The 27,028-nt window shown below is 38.0% G+C and overlaps 1 protein-coding gene across 26 annotated transcripts in view; it reads left to right on the top strand.

Moving 5' to 3' along the window:
- The window catches only part of LPP (LIM domain containing preferred translocation partner in lipoma), a 605,586-nt gene that overhangs the window by 170,773 nt on the left and 407,785 nt on the right, over window positions 1-27,028 (top strand). The window contains exon 1 of one of the 26 annotated variants that reach the window (XM_039850705.1): window positions 16,050-16,074. The exons of the other annotated variants lie outside the window; for them this stretch is intronic. The gene's annotated coding sequence lies outside the window, so the exon portion shown is untranslated. Of the gene's footprint in view, window positions 1-16,049; window positions 16,075-27,028 lie in introns of those variants that run through there. 26 annotated transcript variants of the gene reach the window in all.

Genomic DNA, 27,028 nt, shown 5'->3' on the forward strand with positions numbered 1-27,028 from the left:
CACTAAATAAAGAAAAGGAAAACAAAACAAAACATAGCACTTTGCACCTTTCTTGCATGTTCGAAGCAGCCTGTCATGCTTTAGAATCGCATATGTCCGTCTCAGTTCTTCTGAGTGGATTGGGCGCTCCCTGAAGACAAGAGAAATGATTCATGTATGTTTGTGACTGTGATTTTGTGAACTCAGGTACAGTAAATTGAAACAACTTTTATAACATCCTTCGCTTGGAGTTGACGAGCTTATTCAGAATCTTGTTAGAAGTCATGCTTTTACTTTTGAAATCCTTCTGCTTCATAGACTTTCTGTGGAATGAAGACACATTGTCCATCTGCCTACTTACAAGAGAAATGGGTAGTCTAGAAGTGCAATAGCCTGTTTACATACTGGCCTACACTGTCTTTGTAGGAAAAGGTTTCATATATTCTAAAATGTTTCAGAGCTAGGAAAAATATACACATGTAATATATAGAGTGCATATATATGTACATATATATGATCTGTTCCTTGTCACAATATTTTACCCAATGTGCTATTTACAGTAATGAATCAAAATGTCAGTTTTAAAAATATGAAGTGTCATAGTGTTCCCACGTTGCAGGAAAGTTTGATGTGACAGTTTGTTAATCATATGACGATTATATCAAATGTGTCTCACAATGTTTTTTGCTCAATGCTCTTTCTTGTAAGCTCTTCACACTTTTTTAGTGAATTCCTAGTTCAAGTTACTAACCCAGGGAACACATTTAGGTTACGTGTCTCCCACACCTCACACAAATGCTGCTGTGTTTTTCTGTACTTAGAACTGAATGGATTTCACATCATTTTCGAGTGGTTTGATTTTGTGCCTGACACATTTATGTATAGTAGCTGAAAGAAAAATTTCTCTTATGTATTTTGTTATTTTCACTACAGAACCATCACATGAATCTTTAACATATAGAATGGATGTTTTGTGTTTCTCCAAGTTGGGGTTCCCAAGGTTTAATTTAGATGTCCTTATTTGCTATTGCATACTTCTTAACTTTGGGCACATTTAAAAATTTTGCTTGGCACGTCGATTATACCAATTTCTTTATCCTGCTAAAAGGGCAGAATCATAGAACATAAACATTTTATGGTTTGACAAAGGCAGTGTGGTTTCTTGCAGGAGAATATATGGCTGTGCTACTTACCATCTCTGAATCTGTGAACCATACTGGATCTTTGTTCCTCAGTTTCCTCTGAAGAATCATCAAGATTGAAATTAGATTAGATCGCTGAATTTTTAAACTTGAGCTTTAAGGAGCCCCAGGGTTCTGGGTGGATGTACGGCCTAAATGTGGGGTGTGGGCCAAGCAGTGAGGACGCTGAGCCCTTCTACCTGAGCAGCCTTCACTCTCAGATTTGTTTTAATTTAGTTATATATATTATTTTATTTAAGTAGAAGACCAACTTGCTTGAGAGACCAACTTTTCTGCTTAAGTCACCACTCTGCTAAATGATCTAGAGCCAGCATTCTCTGAGTATGGCTCATTTCCTGAGAGTTTATAGTGGGCAACCACATCAACAGATCTTGGTTGCTCTGGCCTCAGGTTCTTCCTGTGCATGCATGAGGCCTCCATGGAGGTCTTTTCAGTGGCAAAGTATTCTCTATACTGAGGTTTAAGGGCAAAGCTACCGAGATCACATCTATGTCTGATTTTTATCCTGGCATCTTTTTAGTCTTAGTAAACATACTTTCCAATTTAGCAGATTTCAAGTCAGCAAAGACAATTATTTAGAACAAATATAGACACAAGAAGGTATAACAGCTTTGGCAGGTACTTCATCTGCTTTTGGTCAAGGATATGAATGCTATTCTTTACGCGAGAGAGTTTTAGCCAGTTTGGCAAGGAGGGTGGACCCCTACCACTTGAAAGTTTAATTAATCTATCACTTTCTCCTTCCCTCCACCTCATACACACATAACCATTACACTTTGATCCACTGTGCAGAGCATATCCCTGTTTATATCCTCCAGAATGATGGGGCAGGAAAATAAAAATGAATTACAAATCAAGGCAGAGACTGTAAGAATGACCAATGGTGAAAGGAGATGAATTAGTAACACTACCGAAAAGCCTTCAAGTATCAATAATATAAAATCAAATTGGAGAAAATGGTTTTCATAGATTAAAAAAAAAAACATGTCTTAAAGACGGGAGAGAGGATTAATGTCTATTTTGCTAGATGCAGAAGCATCATTTTCGAAGTTTTTCAGGAATCAAATTATGGGATTAGTTTGATTTAACTTTTTTAATAGCTGAAATCCTGAGGGGAGAGAATGGTCAAGTCTGCAGTTTTGTGCATGACACTTTCTTATCGTGAAATGCCCCTCTGGTAACAAATCTCATAAAAACGCTGTGAGTTCAGAAGCAGCTGCTGAGTGTCAAGACAGAATGCTCTTTTATTGAGTCACATATCAGCCACTGGGGATGCACCTGTGTTTACTGGGGTTGCGGGGAAGGATGACCAAAAATACATATATAGGAAAATTAGAAGAAAACCCAGGAGCAATTCCTGGCTCTTTCCCTGAAGAAGTTGGTGAGGTGAGGCAACACGTTCTAAACAAATGTTCAACTGTAGAAATAGTTTTAAATCAGACAGGAAGCATTCTGTATATAATATTGGTCAAAGTAGAATGGTATAATAGATTGTTGAGTTGGAGGGATTGATATGAAGACAAACCAAAACAAAAACCAACACTTCGCTGTATTATTTGTTTAGGTATTTTACTTTTACACTGACTTTCTTCTGCCTCATTTTTCTCCTTGCTAGAATGTTAGGACCTTGAGTTCAGAGCCACGTGTGTCTTCTCTGTTTTCCAGGTGCCCAGGGTCACACCCGGCTCATTTATGAACTCGATAAATATTTTCTAAATGGATGAGTGATAGCATTACTAAGGAAAGAAATGTGACATAGATTTGGAAAATTCTGAACTGGCTACTTCTAAACTCCCTGGGACTTTTACTAAATTCTTATCGAGTTAGGACTTATTCTGCACACTTTGCATCATTAACTCACTTAGTCCTCTAAGGAAGGTACTGTTATTACCATTATTTTACCCATGGAAAATTGAAATTTAGAGACTTTATACAACTCCCTCAAAGTCACTTGGTTCGTACAAGGTAAAGCCAGGACTTGAACTCAGATAGTCTAACTCCAGCCACTGCTCTTTTAATTACTAAGCTACATTGTCTTCATACAGTGAGTATTTTCCTGCCTGATTTACCTCCCAGCATGTCGTGAGGCTGAAACGAGATGATAGGTGTGAAAGTATTAGGAAAGGGGTAAACCATCTGTTGAAGGTGAGACAGCACACAGCTAACTATAAAGTAAAAAATAGAAACTTGCTGAGAAAGTTCAGAGAAGAAGAAGGAACGATCATTTCCAACTGGGGTGGAGGGTAGGAGATCAAGGAAGGCTTCCTGGGGGAAGTGACATTTAAATTGGCCTTGATGGATAGAATATTGTTACAGGGAGATGCTTTCTAAGCAAAAGGAATGACCCATGGAATAGAGGTACCAATGTGCAGGGTGGTGAAAAAGAAAATACAAGTTCATTGAATGCTGATTAGTTTAGCATCCTTTCCAAAGCAATGTGCATTGAGGAATAGGGAGGGAAGAGGGAAAGGGGGCTGGTAAGTAGGGTAGTGAATGGGAAGATGAAAAACTTACCAAAAAAACACATCACAATCTTTCTGGGAATTGACTCTATGCAAATAGATGGTCCCTGTCTTACCTAAATCATGCTTTGACTCATCATTTTCTTATTCATGGTCCTTAAGTACTAGTCCAAGGACGTATAGCCTGAAAAGTGGTGCGTGCTCTGGAGCCCTCTTAGATATTGACAAGGTACATTAGCATGCTAAATCTTTCAGGAAGTCCTGTGGGACAGAAATCGGCTTGCTTTCATCTGACTCTGAAACTTTGTTTTTTCCTTTGAGCAACACTAGTCAACATGTCGTAGAAGTCATACTTCAGTAGACCTCCAGCCAAGGGGCTGGACTGATTTGTGTCCGCTTTCCAGCAGATCATTTAAGAGTAGAACTAGATCCATTCTCGGGGCAACTAAAAGCTGCATTCTGAAAGAAGAAGTTAGATCACTTGCCTGTGGAAATTGTTATGTGTCATTTAGAAAGAAAGCTGTGCTAAGATAAACTTGAGAACCTTCAGCCCCACTGAAAAAGTAAGAATGAGAAGCAGGAAGTGAAGGAGCCTTAGGTCTTGAAATGGAATGTGTCTAAGTGTGATACCAACCACAGGAACCCCTCTAGCAGGCTGCCCTGTGAACATGTTATGAGAAAACCTGTTAAAGTCAGCAGCTTACCAGCTAGCCTCAGAGAGGGTTCAATGCCTGTTTCGTCCTTTCACCTGGCATTGGTCTGAGAGGAAAAGAAAGCAGTGGATTGTATTGTCTACTCCACTATGTTAGAAGCCATCGCTTCATCTCCTCAATTGTCTGACTGTGTCAGGATTATTAATCTCTTCTTTTATAGACGAAACACTGACTCCTAAGGTGCCTCTCTGGTACAGAGGATGTCATGTTTTACTTCTCCGATCTGTACCATTTTGAATCGGGTCACACAGCAGGAGATGAGCTGCGGGCGAGTGAGCGAAGCTTCATCTGTATTTGCAGCCGCTCCCTAGCACTAGCATCACCATCTCAGCTCCACCTCAAATCATCAGGCATTAGATTCTCATAGGAACTCCGGTCCCTGGTGCCAAAAAAGGTTGGGGACCAGAGATCCCCAACCTGTAACAGAGATTCTCCCCTGAAGAACCTCTGAACCCCGTGTGACCTCTAGTCTTGAATTGCATGTTGATCTTGTTCTTTATGTCTATATGCTTTCTCTCCTTAAGATTTGAAACTTGCGACTGAATGATTCTAGAGTCCATGTGCCACCTGTGTTCAGCATTCTCTATAGTAACTTTTTAGACATAGTCCTTTAACAGGGTACCTCCTCTCCAGCCCATTGTTCTAGACCTTCTTTGCTGACATATTTTGAGTTTTCTGGATTCTGGGTCTCCTTGTTTCTAATGTCATTTCCCACCTCCTAGAACATAACTACTACCATCTTGTTCTTTGGCTAGCTCTTCTTTTAACTTTCAAACAACACTTTTGAACTTGTCATGCATTGGAATCACCAGGGGAATCCCACCCTCAGAAATTATGGTCCAGTAGGTCTGAGAACATAGTGTGGGAGAATTTGTACTTCTAACAAACTCCTAGATGATTCTGAAACTGTCAGTTTGTGGGCTCGCTTTGATGAGTACAATTTAAAGTACAGTTCAGGACCCCTGTTTTCCAGGAAACTGAACTATCTTAACCCAGAGTTCTCCCTCCTACCCTCCATCCCTTCCTTTTTTCTTTTCTTCTTTTTTCTTTTCTTTTCTCCTTTTTCTTTTTCTTTTTGTCTCTTCCTCTCCTCTCCTCCTCTCCTTCCCTCCCTTTCCCTCCTTTCCTCTTTTCTCTCTCTTTTCTATTCTCATGGAACCTGTCTGATACCCTATATAAATTAGGTAACTTTTCATTCATGTGAAAGTCTCATGGGCTACATTATCAACTTCTTGTGCCTGGTTAAACACTTTAGGTGAGACACAACTTTGTGTAAATGAACGCACATCTGGATGGAGAATCTCGAATCCTGAGTTTATCATCCTGCCAGAACCTCATACGAGCTGTGTGTTTCGGGGAAAATCACATCTTGAGTTGAATTTCCTCATCTCTAAAGAAATTATTCAATTTCCCTTTGCTGTAGAAGCTTATGGAAAAGATTAAATTAGACAGTGGATATATAAAGTGCTATACAAATGTAACTATGTTCATAGTGCATTATTTTTTATTTTATTTTTTTTACTTTTTGTATAGTCGATTCATTCATTTTATTATTAATGATGAGGCATGAAGGAAATGCTGTTGGTTTTCAATGCCACGTGGAGTGGAGGGTGGGGCTGAAGGATTGCCGGGATTTCAGGAAAGCTCTTTTAGGTTCATGGAAATGATTTCTACAACAACGGTTGTGAGCCTGTGCTCAGGTCGGAAAAGCAACGTTATATATATATATTGTATTTTCTCTCCAAGTAGACCGTGTTAATGATTATGAAAATTGTGTTCATATTCTGTTCCTCTCATTAAACCTGAGAACAATGAAATATTAATAGTAGTTATCATTTACAGGATTTTGTAGGGTGTTTGCTAGTGGGTAAATTTATAAATCTTTAAAATTTTGTTTCTTATAACAAGAATATCAACAAAAGCAAATGCCCTCTTCTAGGTTTTCTTAAGAAAATACATCTATTTTTCTTAAATGCCTACTATGCAAAGTCTAGCTCGGGCACTGAGGAATAAACGTAATTTCTTCTTCAGTGGAGTTTATAATTCAATGGGAGACACAAACACATAAATAACTGGTTGTTATGCACAGAAAAACTACCTAGGTGGTGAGGGGGAGGTACAGCAGGCATGCTGTGGGAATTGGAGGGAGGTTTCAGTGGGTGTGCAAATGAGGCTGGGGGTCCCTGAAGGAGGCGGTATTTTAACACATATTTAAGAACTGAAAGGATTTCAGCAAATGAACTTTAGATAGGAACATGCCAGTTGAAGAAGCAGTATGTTAGTACTCCAGGCATTGCCTATAGTGCTTTCTAGTCGAAATTATGGGAAAAGTACCGATTCACAGAAATATGAGAATATCTCCTTTGAAGATCCCCTGCTGATATTCTGGTCCATCTGACTATGCTTATTTTAGTTCCTTCAGTACATTTGGCCCCTTCTTTACAGGATAGTTCTTTGCACCACTTCCTTTTTTGAGTTTTCTTTCCTGGTCCTTAGCTTCTCTATTCTGCAAAGTGAGGTCACCCTCACTGTCACATTCCTTTAGACCTCATCTTTCTCCTGTCCCCAGATATTTAAAACCCTCGTCCTGTAGAAACAGTATTAACAATAGCTTCTTTTTTTATTTCCATGAGTTGATTAGAGCAACACGTTTGCAGTATCGAGACACTGATTTTCTCTTTTCCGGGCTCTAGATCATCAAGCCCGTAATGCCAACTCTAATCCGTACTTATATGCTTATAGTACCTATTGTGGCTGAGAGGAGATAGGTCACAGTGAAAGGAAACAGGTTGTTAAAATCTGCTGGAATGAAACTTCAGGTGCCAGGCTTGTCTGAGAATGCAGTGTAGACTTTACATTCTGTGGCAGGCATGTTAGAAGCTTTTGATGTTCAAAGCCTTACGTTTTGATACTTATAATAATGTAATATAAGTTCATATCAACTGAATCCAGGCAATTTCACCATCCACTACATTATTAATTCCAGATGGGAAAATTCATTAGAACTCAAAAGTTGTTCGAGGCCCAACTGTTTCTTAAATTATTGTTACAATTATTATCTATTTATTTTTTTTTATAACTGACGGGAAGGGGAATTTAACAGCTGTGTGATTAGCAGGGCATGAAATTAAAAATGTTTTGTACAGAGTCAAGAGGTTGTTTACTACAGAATTCCTCAACTGAAAATTAAGTATCATTAAGATTGGCCACAAGATGCTCTCTTTCACCATTTGAGTTCGAGTTTTCACATCCAGTTCTTTGCTAAAAAGGCCTTTAACCTTTTCTGGAAGGAAAATGCTGGCCAAATCATCACGAAGCATTTCTAATGTTAACAGCCAAGGTAACAACCACATTTCTGTCACTCACAAAATAACAGTGCAACTGGAAGTTCAGCCTCACTGCTCTGAGCAAAGAATAAGTTCCAATTTGAGGAAGTCAGGTGAACTAGAAAAGGCCGCAGCTTTAGTCTTCCTCTTTCAAACTCCAGAAGTTGCACCATTCCATGAATGCAGGTGCAGACGTCTAGAAAGTGAATGTGTATCCCATTCCTTTACTTGTGTCATGTCACTTTTTGGATCCTTTTGAAAATGCCCTTCTTCAAGTGGATTTTAGATAGTACACGTGTCCCTCTTTGTTTTTTTTTTAAAGTGATGTATTGTTCTCTGTGTGAAGATCTTTATTACATATTTGACATGGACTTGCTTACCTTCGAGCCTGGAATCCTTAATCTATCCCTGTCTTCTTGTCTTTATAATAGAGTTTTTTTCTGTTTGATAGTTATTGATATACATGTATGATTTCCTTAGACAGATTCTATCTTTATATTAGTCTAATTCAGCCAGACCCAGTCACTGCCCTTACGGGATTTTTTTTTTTTTTTTTTTTTTTTTGGTGAGGGGAAAGTGAGTTTGGTGACAGTGAATAGACTAGAGATATTTCCAATAAAAGTTAATTTATTTAAGTAGTATCTCTAAATACTCAGAGCTATAGTTAAGAGGTTAGCGGTCATTAGAGGAGAGAGACATTAGTTTGGTTTGGATTGGAGGCAAATGTGGAGAAAATGAAGGAAGTCTTCCTAGAAGAGTTGGAGTTTGATCTGGATTCTGAACTCTGGGTAAAATTTGACCTAGTGGAATTCTAGGAGAAAAAGATTTCCCAGGCTAAGTGAAGAGTGTCTGCTGCACTCGATTTTTTCACGTTTCCCTCGTACTGCTCTCTGGCCACCATCCAGGCCCTTTGGAGAGCTGTTATTGCAGGTGAGGCCTCAGTTGGAGATCTAGGGAGTATGTGAGCAAGGCTTTCATAGTCTTCAGGTTTATGTGTAAAAAATGGGCAGAGGAGCCAGCCCCCTGGTGCAGTCTAATAAGTGTATTGTAAAGGGAGTTTGTTTTTATGTGATGGTATGAGAGAGGAAAAATAAGAGACAAAGGCAGTAGATGTTGGATGTTTATGGAAGGATTATAATGAAGCCTATTGAGTGCTCTTTATTTTTTCTCTCAAATCACTTTTAGGGGTGACAGAAATGCTTTATTATTATTATTATCAAAGTGTCACTTTTATCTCGTCTTTTTCTTAGGAGCCAGTATTAAAATCACTTTTGTCCTCTGTCCTTAAAGGTGAATCTGGGTGAGTTTAGGCAAGAGTATATTTCCTGGAATACATTATATGCTGGCAATAGATCTGGGTGTTTAAATAAATACCTTTCCTGTAGAAGAGGGTCATTATAAGTCAGGGTGCTACTGGCAACCCTGCGGGGTTTTGTTGAGTACGTTTCAACACTGTGGCTGCCCCACCTTAGCTCTCTGCCATGTCAGGGGGTTTTTGAATTTACTGTCACTTTCAGCAAGTGACCCGATGAGGCACTGTAATGTGCATGTTGCTGGCCAAACGTTATGTTGCCTGGCTGAAAAGTAACAAGACTGAAGTTTTAGCCAATATTCTGAACATGAACTTGCAAATAGTAGAGTTATTCAAGCAAAACCTTTGTGGGATGCCGTTATGGCACAGGGAACACTTGCTTCTAAGTTGTTGCCTTTGCTTAAAACGTCCTTGGAATTGCCTTCAGAGATAGTGATGAGCCACCCCCAAAAGTCAGAATTATGGGATATGAGACCATGAAATCCATTTACCTCATTCTGAATGTGAGAAAACTGAGGCCTGGGACAAATATAGATGTGGGCAGCAGTCTTTCCCTTGGATAGGGGCAGCATCCGTTCTCAATTACCCTGTCAGCTTTCTGCCCGACGTCTTCTCATTGTCTCTCTGCCTTAAAGAAAATCGATTTTGAGTTAAGCCTATGAATAACTGAAAAGCAAAAGAGAGAGAAAGATAGAGAGAGGGTATAAAAGTTCCACCTAGCACTGCCGAATATTAGAGAGTGTATCTGTAGTATAGGGAGAACGCAGCCCTCCTGGGATGGGGCTTCTTCTGTATTATAAAAAAGTCTCAAGAAATAGAAATTACTTTGTCAAAGTTTTCAGTTGTTTATTATTGTATTTATTATAAAATCTGGTGTAGATAAAAATAGAGTTTTAACATGCAAGTTTCTAATTGGATAGTAGAGCTTACTTTTCAGGGGTGGGGATGCTGTCATAGATAAAGCTATGTCCTTGTCATAATAATCCATTGTCGTTTTCATAGCAGCTTTTTCTAAAATGTGCGCCATAGAGTACTAGCTCTACAAATGGTCAAATTAGTTTGGGAATCAGTTGCTATTATAGCAACCCGTTTTTAAGATTCTCCATGAATATTTAGCAAGATTAACTTTGAAAAATCCTATAGGTAAAAACAATAACCTCAACATTTCTTTTTGTTATGTTAAATTTAGGTTTTGTCAAATTTATTTTATAATGAAACCATTATGTGGACGATTTCCCACTCTTGTGTTCTGTGGAACATTCTTTAGATAGCATTATTTATTGTTAAAATTCTTAAGGTTCACATCTGTCAGCTTATAATAATCTTGTATGAAATATAAAGTTATTAGGCTAAACTATAGACCTCCATCTGCCCTCTCTTCTACATAGGAGAAATTGCAGGTTTATTTCAGGATCAAACACTTTTCAAACGAAATGTTGTTGGGAGAAAAAAAAAAGACATACACACATTTTAGAGCCTAATAATTGTAGAAAGAAGACAGTGTTATACTAGCCAAACCCAATTTTCTGAATTAGGGCTTTAACTGGGAGAGTCGTTCCTGAAAATAGCTTGTTTTTAAGCAAAACTTTGTTGGCTTTTGGTGGTAGACTTTTTTCACCATAGAAACCATGAATATGGGTGATTTTAAACTGTGGCATGTTTCTTGTGTTCAAAACCAGGGCTTGTGGAGGAAACAAACACTTTCTTTAACTTTTCTGAAATAGTTGGCTTGACCATCGTGACATTTTTTTGTTTTTTTGTTTTTTTTTAAGGATATTAGCTTTTTTCTTTTAAGTGGGTAGGGTCCTTGTTTATCTCGTCCAAGCCCACACTTGACAGATGAGAAAATAGAGGCCCAGAAGGCTTTAGGAACCTTTCCAAATCTCTCTACCGGTGACAAAACCAGAAAACTAAAATCGAGATCTCTCATTTATCTGTTCAGTACTTTTTTTTATTGTACACTCTGTTAAAAAGAAAGGAGTTAACTGCATCTCTTGATTATAGTTGGTAGGTAGATAGATACGTGTATGCATGCATACATAGATGGTAGATGAAAGCACATAATTAAAAACTCCTTTGCCCTCAAGGTAAGAAGACCCTCCATGGGCCCTTCACTACCTCCTTTTCAGAAGAATTTCACTCATCTCAGGCCAGTTCTTTGTTATTGTTCACTTGAGAAATGATTTACTTTAATGGAAGAGGTATGTGTGAAAGAGAGGGTCACGCCCCGCATTTTATCTCTCTGTCTTATTTCAGGCTGAGAGATTCACTACAGCAAGGCAGCGATTACAATTTTCATCATAAGAAGAACTGGCACATCACCAAGAGCTTGAGGGATATGGCTTAGTTATTCATCACTGTGTGGTTATTTCTCTTCCTTTCCCTCCCTCTTTCTTGCAGCTTCATCCTTTCTCCTCTTTCTCCATTGCCCATGTCGTCAGCAGTCTGTCTCTCTCCATGGACTGTAAGGAAAGCTCAGATCCAAGGAAGATATTCCTTCTGTTAGACTTAACCTAGTTATAACAGATGCAAAATAAAATTCTTATGCCTCTGAGTTTCTTCCTTTACATAGAAGGATTTGACAAGTTACAGATCATGGGAAATTCCCTATTCAAAAGACACTACAGAATCTGTAGTCTCTTGCTACCTATATCTGTGGTGTAGTGTCACGTGAAAGGAAGTGCAGTAATCTCAGTAATGAGAAATATAGGTTCTGAACTGCACTTCTCTGCCAATTAGCTGTGGAATCCTGGGAAAATTAAGGGACCTCATGGGGTCTTATTTGACCCAGTTTCTTCATTTGCGTTCGCAGAATCAAGATCCTGGAGTTGTCGTGTGGTGTAAATGAGATAATTGATATAAAAAAGGTTTATAAACTACAAAGCACCCTATAAATATGTGGCAGGCATTATAATATCAATAATCATAGCAAATGCATATACACCGCTACTTTTGAGCCAGGTACCATTTTAAGAACTGTACATCTATTAGCTCACTTAATTCTGACAGCAGCTCCATGTGTTAGTGAATAGCACTGGTCATCATGAATCACCAGGCCTGGCTGCTGTCCTGGATTAGCCGGTGATTTACTCTACAGTCCCTTCCCTTCCCTGAGCCTCAGTGATACTCTTTATAAAAGAAACACTGGACTCCAGTTGAATGTAAGGGCCTTGCTGTTCTGGCATTTGTGAGGGGCAATTTTTTGCCCCTCACAGGCTTAGTCAATGAGTATTAATCAGAGCTCGCATTTAAACTGAGGGCTGTTAGGACACACATAAGCACAGTGAGTTCGTATAACTTTCCCAAGGCTGCACAGCTAGTGAGTCATGGAGCCAGGCAGGATTCAAACACTGCTTAGTGCCCCAGAATGATGGCGGTTAGATTTGGAGAACTCTCTGGAGATCTCAGGTGTGTCACGTTGTCAGACTCCCATCTAATCAGCATCATGATTTTCATTTAGCTCTTTAGGTTTTGGTGGTGGTTGTCATTTAATACCACAATTAGATTCTTTGCATCTTGATTACAGGTTTTCAGTACTGGAATGTGTATTTCCAATGTCTTAAGCAGGGTTTGGCACGTGGTACTAGTGTCCTCATGTATGTGGCCAGTTTGTTTTCTGCCCAAACTTTAGATCCTTTGAACGCCTCAGGAGGCCTGTCATCGGCATCTACCAAAACTGTTTGGCAGAATGACCTTTTTACATCAAAACCCCTTGAGGAGGCTGCCATGGTGCAGCTCTAGACAAGTCTCCACTGGGAAGACACGTTTCAATTTGCAGCCCTTTTGTTTTCTGCATGGCATGTTCACTCCAACTTAATTCTACTAGAGTCTTTTGCCCGTTTCAGCTTTGTTTTTTGCTTTGCCATTATTTTATTTTTCGACAGGCCTGGTTTTCTTGGGTTCTGCTTGGAGGTAACACAAGGTTTGTAGCCCAGCTGTAGCTGGGAAAGAGGCACACCCATTGAAATTGGGTGAAAATTGACTTTTGAAGCCCAAGGAAATTGACATAAATCTTAGACCATGGACATCTTTCATCTCTGACTCTGCCTTCCTTCTTTGTGTGGTGCTGTTCCAAGATCTCTTATTGGGACCAGCTTTCCTGGAGGGTTGCCTTTAACTCCTAATCCACTCGGTATGTGTATTTACCATTAATGCACCATGAATAGCCTCTCCAGTCCTCATAATTAATCCACTATGGAGTTCATTTATTCATTCATCTACAAAAGGATTATTTGATATAACCTATCAGACATAGCCAGGCACAAGGGATACCAAAGTGAATTAGACACAATCTCTGCTTTCGAAGATTTAATACTCTAAGTGGGGTGGGGGAAGAACTCATTAATTCAATCAGCAACTAGTTCTTGAGTGCCCACCACGGCCAAATATCAGACCCTTGATCAGAACTATAGAAACCAGGCAGATACAAACCTTCTCATCACAGGGCTTCTGGTCCGGGAGTGACAACCACCATATACATAGTTTAACAGATAATTATGTAATTATGGTTATGATAGGTACCACAAAGGAAAAGTACAGGATGTTGTGGGAATAGTAAACCATTTTTTTTCTTTTTTTTTTCTGGCCTAGTTTGTGGGGCAAGGTATGTTTTCTGAAAGAAGCGGAGTTTGTGAGGTGAAGATAGGCACAGGAGAGTAGGATTGAACATAAACTCCTCTGAGGTTGCAAATGATCAGTGCTTCGCTCAAGTGTTGGGGAAGCTGAGAGAGAAATTTCCAAAATCGGGTCGATGATACAGCTTCTTTCAGTATGTTTTCTTGCTGTCTCATCTGTAAGTGGTGGACTTCCGTAGGATCATGACCTCTTTTAGTGATTGTAAATTAACTTAAGAAAAAACCGTTTTTCCTTACTACCTACGTGTGTTAAAATAATTCGCTATATTTCATAGGCACACCCACAGTCCTTGAATCCAATTAGTAAGAAAAACACGTTTCATGTCATTGTTAAGTAACACAAAAATAAACAACTGGTAAATAAAAACCCAAATATGAATGCCTTGAGCATTTTGCTGAAATCTGGGAGTGTTTTGTTGTATGGAATGGTTTCAGACATATTTTTTTTTTTTTTCCGTTCTGCACGTATTTGTATATTTACTGAGGGTACCTTCATGGATTACATATTTTACTGGACTGTTGGAGGTGAGAAGGAGAAGGGTACAGGAGGAGCTGCTGCTTACTGCCATTCGGATTATGTCCTGCTTGAAGGCAGGAGAGCAAATGCGATTCAAATTCTGTTCTCTCTCCACTCGCCAAACCAAGGCCAAGCGGATTTTTCGAATGTGCACAAAAGAACCTAATAACGGTTAGCAGAGGCCCGGCAATGGAAATGTCTGACAACAGGTTTCTTTTTCTCTGAAAGCACTTACAGTTTAGTAGGGAAGGCAGACACGGGAATAACTAAACAATTATGTTGCCAGCCAGAGCGAAATATGTTAACCAGAGGTTCAAAAAACATCTGAGGAGGCTTGATTAAAGGATTTTAACTCTGACAGAGTGGGGAAAATAAATTTATATAGCATTTGAAGAACCTAATTGGATGGGTAAGATTTTGTTTTTTAATAATAATAGCTGTGCTGAGATACAATTTATATATCATTTAGTTAAACTCTTTTAAAGTACACAATTCAGTGGGTTTTATTATGTTGGGAACATTTTTATCACCTCGGAAAGAAACCCCATACCCATTGGCATTCTCTCCTTATTTCCCCTAAACCTCCTTCACCTACCCATAGCAGCCACTAAACTACTCTCTGCTCTTTAGATTTTCCTATTCTGGACATTTTGTATAAATGGAATCAAACACTATGTTCTCCTTTGTGACTTTCACTTATCATAATATTTTCCAGTTTCATCCATGCTGTAGAATGATGTGTAGTTTTTTGTTTACTGGAGAATAGAAGGAAGTTCACTCCAGAATGGGACGTTATAGTGAGCTAAGAGAATGACCTTCATAAAAAATTATGGGCTATGTTTTTAGGTTGAAAGTAGAATATTGAATCTGCAGAGTAGGGCCTTTGGGAGATGCTATGGGAAATGTAGTTGCAAATATAATTTGATAGCAGATTATGAAGATTAGGAATAAACTTGAACCTTTTTGATTATACAGATGCTTTTAAAAGGGGAGTAATATAACTTGATGTGTATAATTTGGAAAAAAAATGATAATTAAAATGGTAAGGTTACCTTGCTTGGTATTAGAGAGCTACATGTGAAATCAAGAACATCTAATTCCTAAGTACTATTTCCTCATATTCCATGGCCTCTTACTTTTTATGTTTGTTAGCTTGAGTAAGTAAAAAAGAGCACAGGTGACTTTTTTCATTATAATTATTTTTAAACTATTAGAAATGTGAAAAATAAATCTTTATAGGTTATCATTAAAAATTTTATTGTTTGGGCACTTGAGATGAGGCAGCCTTTTCACGGTAAAGCCTACTGTATATGTTTTATTACAGTAGGCTTTATGTTTTATTAAAAAATAGGACATTTTTCATCTCATTTGGTTGCCTCTTTAGGACCCTGTAATGTGCTGTTTTCGATACTGAGTCTATAGTAGTTCACACTGCCATGACAAAATACCGTAGACTGAGTGACTTAAACAACAAAAAATTTTTTCCCACAGTTTTGGAGGCTGGAAATCTGAAATTAGGGTGCCGGTATGTCAAGTTCTGATGAGATCTCTTTTTCTGGCTTGTAGAAAGCCACTCTCTCATCATGTACTCAACGTGGTGAGGGGAAAGAGAGCAAGCTCTCTGGTGTCTTTTCCTATAAGGACACTAATTTCATCATCAGGTCCCTACCCTCATGAACTCATCAAAACCTAATTACCTCCTCAAAACCACATCTCCAAATATCATTACTTTAGAGGTCAGGCTTCAGTGTATAAATTTTAGGAGGACATAATTCAATTAATAGCAGAGTCTTGTTTGTTTTGATTTCCTTTGGACTCGTGGCCTTAGATGTGTTTCTTATATTCATTTGACAGATTCCTGGCAATCAAATGGAAGTCATAAGTATCCCAGTGTAGCTGGCCTATGTTTGCTTCTCTTGCACCCTAGAGGTATCACTTATTTCTTGTTTCGGAGCTGCTCATGTCACAAGCTTTTGCAAGAGGAGAGATTTTAGAGGTTATCTGGTTCCAGGGCTGTTAAATTAAGGGTTAGTGGTCCACGAGCTTCCTGAAATGGTTTGCATAATTCCCTTCCCACCACCGGCCCCATGAGATTCCCACGTGGTTTGTATCCCTCCAAAAAGGAAGACTCACTTATATAATGATATTGATCTCCTTACTTACATTATTCATTCTTTACAACTGATCTCAGCGATTGGGAAACTGAGTCCTACAGTAGTTAAGCCAACTTACACGAGGTCACAGAGCTAGTAGGTGACAGAACCTAGATTCGGACCCTGCAGTCTGATGTCAGAGACTGTGCTCCTCACAGTTATGTCTTCCTAACCGCATGCCCTTTGCATTACTTTGTTCTGCTGTTTTTAGACTCTGGATCTGAGTGATCCTCTTTTAATAAATGGATAGTAGAGACCCAGAGAGAAGTGAAACATGTCCAAGATGGTGCTGTGATTAAAAACATATAGCTGTCAACATGTGACTGTAACAAAAACAACCCAGTCAGATCATGAGACTTTAACACATATTTTAAAATTAAATTATAAATGCTCCTTTTTGACCATTGGTTCTGCCACTGACCTTCCTTGTCCTTCCTTCTCTTCTTATTTCCTTTTTTTCTTTCCTCTTCCTCTGTCTTTTCCTCTCTCCTGTTCGTGCCTTCCTTCAATAAGCATTACTGAGCACATACCTCATTCAGGGATAAAATGGAATTATTAGTAATGGAGTATTTAATGTTACTAAAATGGTTTATGGTCAGGGATCTTGTGGATTATTCTGTTCTTCTGTGGTCAACACTTCTTTATCCTAGAAGGTTCTCAATGGAGCTGCCACAAGTGAAACAATCTTGAGGGAAAGCAAATTACCTGAAGCCAGTGCCTTACCCCCGTACACCATTAAGTTCCCTGATTTCCGATTTTGGGGGCTGGATGGTGCCATTTATTTGAACAGGCAATACTGAAGGAAGTCCACTTTTATGTGGGCATGGAATAGAATGAGAGTTATTTTAGCTTTTCATATTTGAGAATTTTGCAATAGAATAACTGAATGTTCAAGGCTGGAGTTTAGAAGAAAGGTCAGGACTAGAGTTGGAAACTGTCAAAATATAATGAAAGCGTAGAAATAGATGAAATGGCTCAAGGAACTTTCGAAGGGAATGAAAAACTCCCTTATTTCTCCTTTTCTTTTAGAGTATGGTACCTATTTCAAGTTCCATTCTCCCAGATAGCCCTTAACAATCCAGACTAATATTATTAACTTCACTAGTAACTAGTAAAGTTACTAGTGAAGGCCATGTTCACTAGTAACTCCTGTAAATCCTCTTTTGTCATTTAATTGTGTATTTATCCAGGTCACTTACTAAAGCTGGAAGGGAGGTGGCACAATACACTGGAAGTCATGTTTATTTAGAAATTAGTAGATCTCTTCTGCGAGTTTAGGCTTTATTAATTGCTATTTGTGCGATTGATTGATGGACTGATTTTCTCTCAACATCAAAGTCCAGGTCTATAAATTGAAGTTAATAATATTGTCTGTTCTGTCTAACAGAGTTGGCATTCACATTTTGACTATGATAATGGATGTGAAAGCTCTTTACAAATTACATTTTCCCACATTTACATAGAGTAATTATGTTGTTTGTTTTATGTAAATGGCTATAAATTCAGAAGACCTAGAGTATAAGTGTCTTTGAATTTATAACCATTTTTTCTCTTTTAGTTTCTTAGTACCTAAAACAATGAATGCTGTGTGTATTAGATGTTCATATGCATGATTATAATTAGAGTGTTATTTCTTTTTTCTTTTGCTTCTTTTGAGGGGGGACTTGTGTTGTTGTTGTTGTTGTTATCATTATAGCAGTTTTTAAAAAGAGTTTTTCTTAGAAGTTAGTGGGATGTTAACTTCTAAACCCATTTCCTGTTTGCCCCAAGAATACTCTCTGGTGGTGCTTGCAGCTGCTGCATTTACTCCGAGATTAGTCACGAATTACAGTCCTAACCTTACCCCCCAAATTTGCCACAAAATAGCTTGCTTTTATTATTATTTTCGCATCACTCTAGTATATTGATAGTCTTTGGAAACAAATGATATTCTATTTATAGCATTCTATTTTTAGTAGTGGTATTTCCGTTTATAAAATATAGTAATTCTCATTGCTGAAAGTGTCATCCTAGAAAATGTAGCATTCCTATGCATGTCGTTAAATTAATGCTGGCAGCGAGCTGCACTTTTTTCTAAATGGGAAAAGGGTTAAGAGTTTCTTCTTTGAATTTCCTGGTCCCTTCTCATGTGTCTTACCTTTTGCCCATGAGCCATCCTCCTGCCATCTAAGAGCCTCCTGATACTCTTATTGTTTTCTAGCAATGATGATGTTAGTGTTTCTATTGACACTTAAAACCCTGTTGGGACATAGGATTCAATTGCCTCATAGAACACTAAGGCCCAGAGAGGGCCTATGTGTATTTGGTTCAAGTAAGTTTGGGTACTGGTTTATGAGCAGTACTCATCCTGTGCTTTCCACTGAGCCTTACTGGTATTTATCTTCTTCTCGCCATTTAGAATTTTGGTATTTTTGTTTGTTTTTAGTTTTTAGGATGAAATCACTGACTTTGGTCACATGTTAAAATTTTATGAGAATTCTATTTTTAAATCTAATTCCATTCTATTATGGTTCAAATTGCACTGTCTCTGTCACATTTGTTCCTAGGCAATAATCAGGGATGACACCAGACAGAAAATATTTTGCCATGTATTAGTGGAAAATTTAGTATGTTTGTTTTATCACGTTGAATGTAGACAGTATGGACACATAGAATCCATTTTAATTGATTGGTAAATATTATTCTCAATTTTCTCTACTTCTCTTCATCTCCCCAGCATGGTTTGCCACAATATAGGTGTGCATTTTGTTTAATAAAATGTATTTTCTTTACCAGGCATTGTGTAAGATTGCTTTATGTCTTGAAACTGTGATTCACGAGTAGTTCTTGCCCTCAAGGAGCTTTACATGTGGTAGAAGAGATAGACATGTTCAAGGATGGTTCTAATAGTCATTGGGTTAAGAAACTTTCAACATAAAAGGCACAAAAGTCTGTATTAGGAGTATGTGAGAAGAAAAGATTAAACTTGAGGGGGAGCTCTCAGGAAGTTGCCAGTATACTCATCTTTCATTGTATATTAACTCCCAAATTCCTTTTCTCTGTCTAAGATGATTTTTCTTTTGTACTAAAAATTTTACCTGGCTTCTGCCTCATCCCAGTTCCCAGTATACTTTTTTTCAGAAGGTGAACAAAAAAAAAGGATATGAGGGATGATTGATGATTGATGATCTCAATGTTTAGAAAACTATAGAAATTAGAGAGAAAGGCCTGCAGCATATCAGGATACAGAAAACTATCTCACCAGTCACTGGTGGTGGTTGCTCAGACTCTTGGAAAAATGTGCCTTCAGTAGACAATGTTTAAATCATAGTGCGTGTACACACTCACACGTGCACACACACAGTCTCTTTGCCCTATTAACCATTTATTTTTGACTATCTTTTACTTGATGATTTCTTTTACCTTGTTCCTTTCTAAATATTACCTCCACTGGGAACTAATTAGAATCTCTCAAAATTCAAAGAACATTGGAATACATGTGGGCTCCAAATGTTATCTTTAGGCATTATAGAATATTAGAAACTAATTACGGTTATCCATTGTGTATATAGATATCTAAACAACTCCTTTGCCAAATGTGTAGTCAGGCTGCAGTGAGAAAAGTCAAGGAAATAGTTCTCATTAGCTTTGAATTTTGAAGGAATTTTCTCCCCTAGAGTAATAACACAGCACGTGGAGACTTCGTAGGTTCTAAAGGGAACGTGCAGAGCCAAAGTTTACCTTCATATTAAATTAATGCTTAACCTAGCACTAAAATTGCCTTATGACTTTATGAGGAAACGACTGTTTCTACAAAGGCAATCTTTTGTAGAAAAGACATACTTTGATGCCCTCTACTCTTTTAAGTAGTCGTATTTAGAAAATAAATTTAATTCAAACTCCAGCACATCAAAGCGTTTTGTAGGATTTTTAAAGCTGTCACTTTCTTAGAGTGGTAACTGAATATTGTTATTTTCATGTGCTTATTTATGATATATAAAAATATTAAAACGACCCCAGAGTTGGTTTGCTCTTAGAAAAATAACAACACACACTGCTGTGTAGAAAAGAGTACTTCCTCTTAAGTCTGGAGACATGGGTTCTAGTCCCCATGCTGCCTGGGACTTGATCTGTAGAGCTTTGAAAAGTCAGTTCACATGCCTGAGCCTAAATTTTTCCCTTTTAACAACAAAAGAATTGCAAATCTTAGATCTGGAAGGCACCTAAAATTGGTCCCCACTTTAAAAAAAATTGTATAAATAATATCGCAACATTGTATCAAGCTCAGAACTTTTAGTAGAAAAAAATGTCACCCAAAATTTCACCACCTAGGTACAGGGGCTATCTATCATTTTTGTGAAGTATTCCCTTCCAATCTTTAGCTATTAGCATAAATTACCATGTATCGTTTGGCATTATACATTAAGCATTTTCTATATTACTGCATATTCTTGAATGATTACAATTTTAATATCTGTTTAATATTTCATTGAGTGGTTATACCATATCTTAATTATTTAATTGTTTTTATATATTGTTCTGATTAACATTTTTATGCATAAATGTAACTTAGTCCATCAAAAACCTTGAATATGATGTCGGAGGGGTGAAATAAAAGGGTAAGGGTTTAATGTTTTATGGTTATTCAAATCCACTGACAACTTGTGTTCCAAAAGGGATGTTTCTCTAACTCTGCAGCAGGAATGTGTGAGTCAGTAAGTCAGCATCTCCTAATTCTGCCAATGTTCAGTGTTAGATCCTTTTTTTTGGTATTAGCATTTCTTTGGTTCCCGTAAGGTTAAACATGTCTCCTCACGTCTCATTTCCAGTTATATTTTGTATATGGCATTTGAAAATAAATACTTTGCAGTCTTTGGGTGGGAAGCTATTCACAGCAAGATGAAGAGTAAATATTAAATGAGAATTGTGCATGGCTCGTATAAAGAGATTCTAGAACTTTTTAGTCATATGAATGACCCGTTGAATAAATTAAAAGACATACCTTATTCCTAAATGGAAATATAAAGGTCGTTAAGTAGTTATTTTCCCCTATGTTTCATGTAATCTCAGGACAACTCCCAAGTTGATTGTTCTTGAATCTTAACAACAACAAGAAATCTAAAGTTGTCTTGATAAAAAACAGGCAAAATAGCTAGGAGAAATTTGAAAAACAAGAGTAATGAGGAACAGGGACCAGCTGGCCAGTACATTATAAAGCAACCCTAACTGAAATGGTGAAGCGTTGGGGATGGAATGGATGGAGACCATAGCAGTAACATAACCCACCCAGAAACAGAGCAACTGCCTTGGAATTGAATATGCAATAAAGAGACCACCTCTCAACATTCTGAAAAGGAAGGATTGTTCTAATGGTATCGAGATAATTGGTAGGCAATAATGAAAAAGTTATATAATAAATATACATATATCAAAATAGACCCTGATATGAATGAAAGGTCATGTTAAAAAAAATAAACTTGCAAAAGACTTAAGAAAAAAAGAAAAGATTTATTATATCTTTAGTAATTAAAAACAATTACATTTTTTAGTTTAGAACTGGTATTTGTAAAATTTTTTTGTAAAGGACCAGGTATTAAATATTTTAGGCCTTGGAGGCCAGATGGTCTTTGTCACTACCACTTAACTACGCCATTGTAGCACCAAAGCAAGCATAGACAAGTTACACATCTAATAAATAAATAGAGAACACGTTTGTTTATGAGAAGAAACATAATATTGTTTCAGTTTCCCCACACGTCAGATCTGAAAGTGAATTTTATGAATCTTTGAACTTTTTGTCAAACTGTGTGTGACAAGTGATACCTCATTGCTGTTTTAATTTGCATTTTCATGACTATTGTTGTGTACATGCATTCCATTATTTATTTATGTATGTATGTATGTATGTATGTATGTATGTATGTATTTATTTATGCGTGCAATATTTGTTTGCCACTGAGGTCTCCTCAGTGAATTACTGGTAGCGTTAATTTATTTTGCTTATTTCATCTCTTTGTCACCTGATGTCTCAAGGTCTTGGAAACCCCTTTAGTAACTCCAACCCAATTCAGACCAACAGGGTACCATTTTGTTCCATGAATTATAACTCCTGCGACTTTGCGCCTATGGGACTGGGACTTAATTTTCAGCTTAGATCTTATCTGTGTCCTAACCTGGCTGCTTGCCAATAGACTGAGGATGGAGGACCATTTTGCCTCTCTCAGTCCTGAGTGGTTTTGGCTCTGATGACCTACTACTTAGACTGCCTCCATCTCCTTAAGGTTAGTTGTTTCCTGAATATTTCCAGAGCCTGCCAATGCCCCTTTGGGTTCTGGAATCCAGACATAGGCATGATCTGCCTTTGCATTTCTGTCCGTCCAGGTGAGCAAACCTAGAGCTGGCCTCATTTCCTCCAATTGCACTCCTTCAAAGAACTTTCAGTATTATGTTTCACTGCTGACTTGTGATAGCCGTGTCTATTTTCCAAGAGATATAACTGAGAAAGTGGTGAAGCTGCTTGCACAGAGCCACACGGGAAGTCTTAGAGAACACACACTATGAGATTATTATAACCATGGAGATGGAAATGTCATTTTCTTCTTCCAAGGTCTCTGTCTCAGCCACCATCACCAAGACTGCTTCTGCCCCTCCTTGTAGTCTTTCCATTGTTGCGTATGCTACAGGAACTGAGACAATTATGACAGAGTTGAGCTGGTTTCTCTTCTCTTTTGGACATCATTGTTTGTCACAATTCTGATCACCATTTCTTCCTCTAGATTATAAAATTGTAAAATCACTGCTATATTTATATTTCCTCTTGCTGCCTGGCTTGCAAAGTACCATTCATAGCTTTCCCTTGAAATTCCTTTACTAATAATATTCTACATATATATAAATACACCTATACATGTATATATCATCGGCCACCTTTGGAGCTGGTATCAGAACTGCCGTTAGATGTATGACCTGTGTCTCTTGACATTTTTCTTCCTGTCCGTGAAACTGCTTCTCTTTTATAAGTTTCAGGGATTTTCTTGCCTGGGACATGAGGAAATTAGTGATTTTTTTCTTGAGAGATCTAGCATTAATGCATTTACCTAATGCTTCTTTTACTCTTTTATTCGTCTGAGTACTTTCAGAGAAGACAGTACATTATCCCCTTCTTTAGACAGTGAGGCAGACATTTTAAAGAAGACAAAGGCCCTCAAGAAACTGTGTTGGTTCTCTGGTTTTCTCAACAACCACCGCAACCATGAGGTTGGACTTTCATCCCTGAGGCTGTTCAGCTGTAAGCTGCTACAGGGCATAACATTTGGGGTCACGGATTCCTGTTCCTATTTTAACTATATAAGGTTTGTGTGTTATGTGACCTTTGGGTTCTGACCTTCAGATTTAGGGAACTGGAAATTTAGGAAGTTTTGTTAGGACTTGAATCCAAGTAAATTTCCTCATGAGTACAAAGACTCATAGAGTTGTGGAATATTAAAGCTTAAAGGGACTTTTATCCCTCTAGCCCCCTTGATTAGAAAACATGGCCAGTTAGTGATAGAGCTGAGGCTAGAATGCTGAGCTGAGATTAAGCTTCCTACGTGCTTGCTCCCTATCACTTAGTATTTCCCCTGTTGTAGCATGCCTCTTCCCACCAGACTTGGGGCTCTGAGAGGGTGTTACTGAGTTTCCTCTGTGCGTGGCTCTGATGATCAAAGCATTTTGCATAGGCATTCAGGATTTGCTTGCACAATGATTTGACTTGTGTCTTTTCATGATATGGCAAATTAAATTTTAAGGATGCTGAAGAAGAGGTCTTTAACAAAAGGTTAAAATAGACCATCACCAAAAGAAAAAAATTTTGCCGAGGAGTGTTTAGTCGGAGTTTACTAAGGGAAACAAACCCTGACTAGATAGTTCCAAGAGAAAGGATTTAATACATGGTGCTGGTTACTTCAAAAAATTTGTGAAGATTATATAGAGCAGGCTTAAGGCTAAACTTTCAGTAATGAATCTCAGAACCTCACAAAGTTATTACGTTTCCACAATCAGGACAGTTGTGAATTAAGAGGCTACCATGGAACTGTTGAGTTCAAGAATACAGTACTGTACTTGTGAACCAGATACAAAGAAGCCATGATTGGGAAGGTGGTAACTGCACCCTGAGACATGTAGTCCAGCTACTTCCACTGCTGCAGCTACTTCTTGACAGCCACAGTGCTGAAGACTGAATGTGGGAGGGTGGATGCAGAACAACTCCTGGTCTCTGTGGCCATGCTTCCAGCAGAAACCAAGCCAAAGCGACAGGAGCATGCCCTCTGTCTTACTTTCGTCTTCCAAATCTCAAGCCAGTACATCTATTTGGGCAGAATCCCTTTTGCAAGGCAGCCTCTACAGAGTGGCAAGTTTGAGTGCCAATCCACCATATCCAACGTAGTAAAGGTTATGGTTTTCACATTTTGGGTGTGTCTTCCATAAGGCTCTGCATGTAGTAGGTACTAAATTGAAGATAGATTTACAATTATGTTCTATTAGATCTCTGTTTGTCAGTGTAATTAATTATATAACAGAAGGGAATGCAACAGCTTTACTTTAGGGAATCCCTAAGGGGAATTCTTATTTATCAGAAAAAATGCCATAAGGAGGGAAGATCCTGAGCTGGGAGAGTATTCTAACTGTTTTGGTTTCAAACATCTTGGAAAGTACTACAAGGAAACATGCAGTATTATGATATAATAGTGCTTACCATGTCTCGGGGGAGTTCCGTCTCTGGCAAAGGCTGTTAACTTTCCATCTTGTATGTTCTCCTCCCCCCACCCCTATGGAATATACATTTAGAATTTGTAATGGAAATCAATATAAAATAGTTTATTTAAAATAAATTAAATAGACATATAAGTTATGGGTCTGCATTGAATTATTTTGACTTCATCTCCCTTACCTTTCAGGTAATCCCTATTTGGAAACGTAGATTAATTATTAGTAAATACCCTAGTGAATAAATTTGGACACCTTTTATTTCTGTTTCTTGTTTACTCTTTTATTTTCTGTTCCAAATTAAGAACCAGGCAAACCCATCGTTCTTCTACTTGAAACCAAGTAGATATGATAAAATCACGGTAATATTGATGGGGGTAAGGGATAGGAGTGGTCAGGTGGTAAAGACATAATTGAAGTAAATAATCTGATTTTCTTAGAAAAGGTGATGTTCTTTGCTTCAGGAGAAAGAAGCTGAGTGAGTAGGGTGATTGGTACTAGCTTCTGCTAGATTTTTGCTGTTATCTCACATTCTTCTCCTATAGAATCATTCTGGTACATTCAGCCCTTCTTGCTGTGAAGCACATGCGTCTGGAGCTCGGAAGCCCCCAAAGTCTTCTCTATGTCCCACTGCTAATTCCTCTGCCCTCATGGCAACTGCAGTGATAGTGGGAGGCCTTTGGACATATGTAGCCTTTGGGAGAGGACCCATCCGTATTCAGGATACTCTTGGATTCAGTGACCAAAACTCCATTATCGCAGTGTTATAAGTAAAGTGACCATATAAGTTATTATCTAAACTGGGACACTTTGTGAGTGAAAAGGGGCACTGTTAATAATTGCACCAAAACAGCAGGCATAACTTGAATGTATTACCCTAATTATAAGGAACTGTGGCGAACGGCGTTTGAAATGTGAATTAATATGATTTAGAAGCAGAACTTAGCTCTTTATATTCTCAAATCTTTAGGTTTACCTTCTCTTTTATATAATAATCACTTGATTAACACTGATGATGGACAGACTCTACATTAGGCATTAGGAAAATAAAGGAACACACCATCTTTGTTCTTTATTTACTTAAAATCACTGTTATAATATTTTAGAGCAGCAGGTTTTTGACCTGGTTCATAACACAGCCATTGTTGGAGGGCAAGAGAAGTACAATCAGCCCTTCGTATCCATTGGTTCTGCATCTGCAGTCAGTCACCTGTGGATTGAAAATAATAAAACGTTATGTTGTTGTTGATGTGTACTATGTAGATAAGCCTACAATGGCTGCGTCTTTACTGAACATGTACAAATTTTTTGGTGGGGAGGACATTGTTTATTCTCTAAACAATGCAGTATAACATGTATTTACATAACGTTTATATTTTATTAGGTGTTATAAGTAATCTAGAGATGATTTAAAGTATACAAGAGGATGTGCGTAGGTTGTGTGCAAACTGTGTCTTTTTATATAAGGGACCTGAGCATTCGCAGAATTTGGTATCTGAGGAGGATCCTGGAACCAATCCCCCTAGGGACAACTGTGATGAATTTTATACTTCCCCCACAAGTAAAATGTATTCTGCCAAAGGATGAAGATGTAAATAAAGTCCAAGGAACTATTTTATCAATTCGTGTATTTTATTCTTGGGATTTTCTTAAAGATTTGGCACGAAGAAACAATTTTTTGCTAAAGAAAAGTTTGAAACCTTCTGGTTTGAGATTTAAAATTTTACATTATTGTTCTAAAGCTGTAAGACCAGTCAGAAAAAAAGGAAGAATAGGACTTTTTAAACTTGGAACACATTAAAAATAAAACGAGTAGGAAACTAAAAAAAATGATTTTATATACATAGAGGGCTGCCATACACAAGAGGGCTTGTGATTCCAGAGGGCCAAAGTAAGACAGATAGTGGTTCTTATGGGAATATGGGTTTCAGCTACACATAACTTTCTAACAGTTATAACTGCCACGGAAGGGGCTGCCTTGTGAGGTAATGAGCTCCTCCTGCTCA

The sequence above is a fragment of the Pteropus medius genome, unplaced genomic scaffold, assembly GCF_902729225.1.
Source record: "Pteropus medius unplaced genomic scaffold, Ma_sr-lr_union100, whole genome shotgun sequence".
Taxonomy (NCBI): domain Eukaryota; kingdom Metazoa; phylum Chordata; class Mammalia; order Chiroptera; family Pteropodidae; genus Pteropus; species Pteropus medius.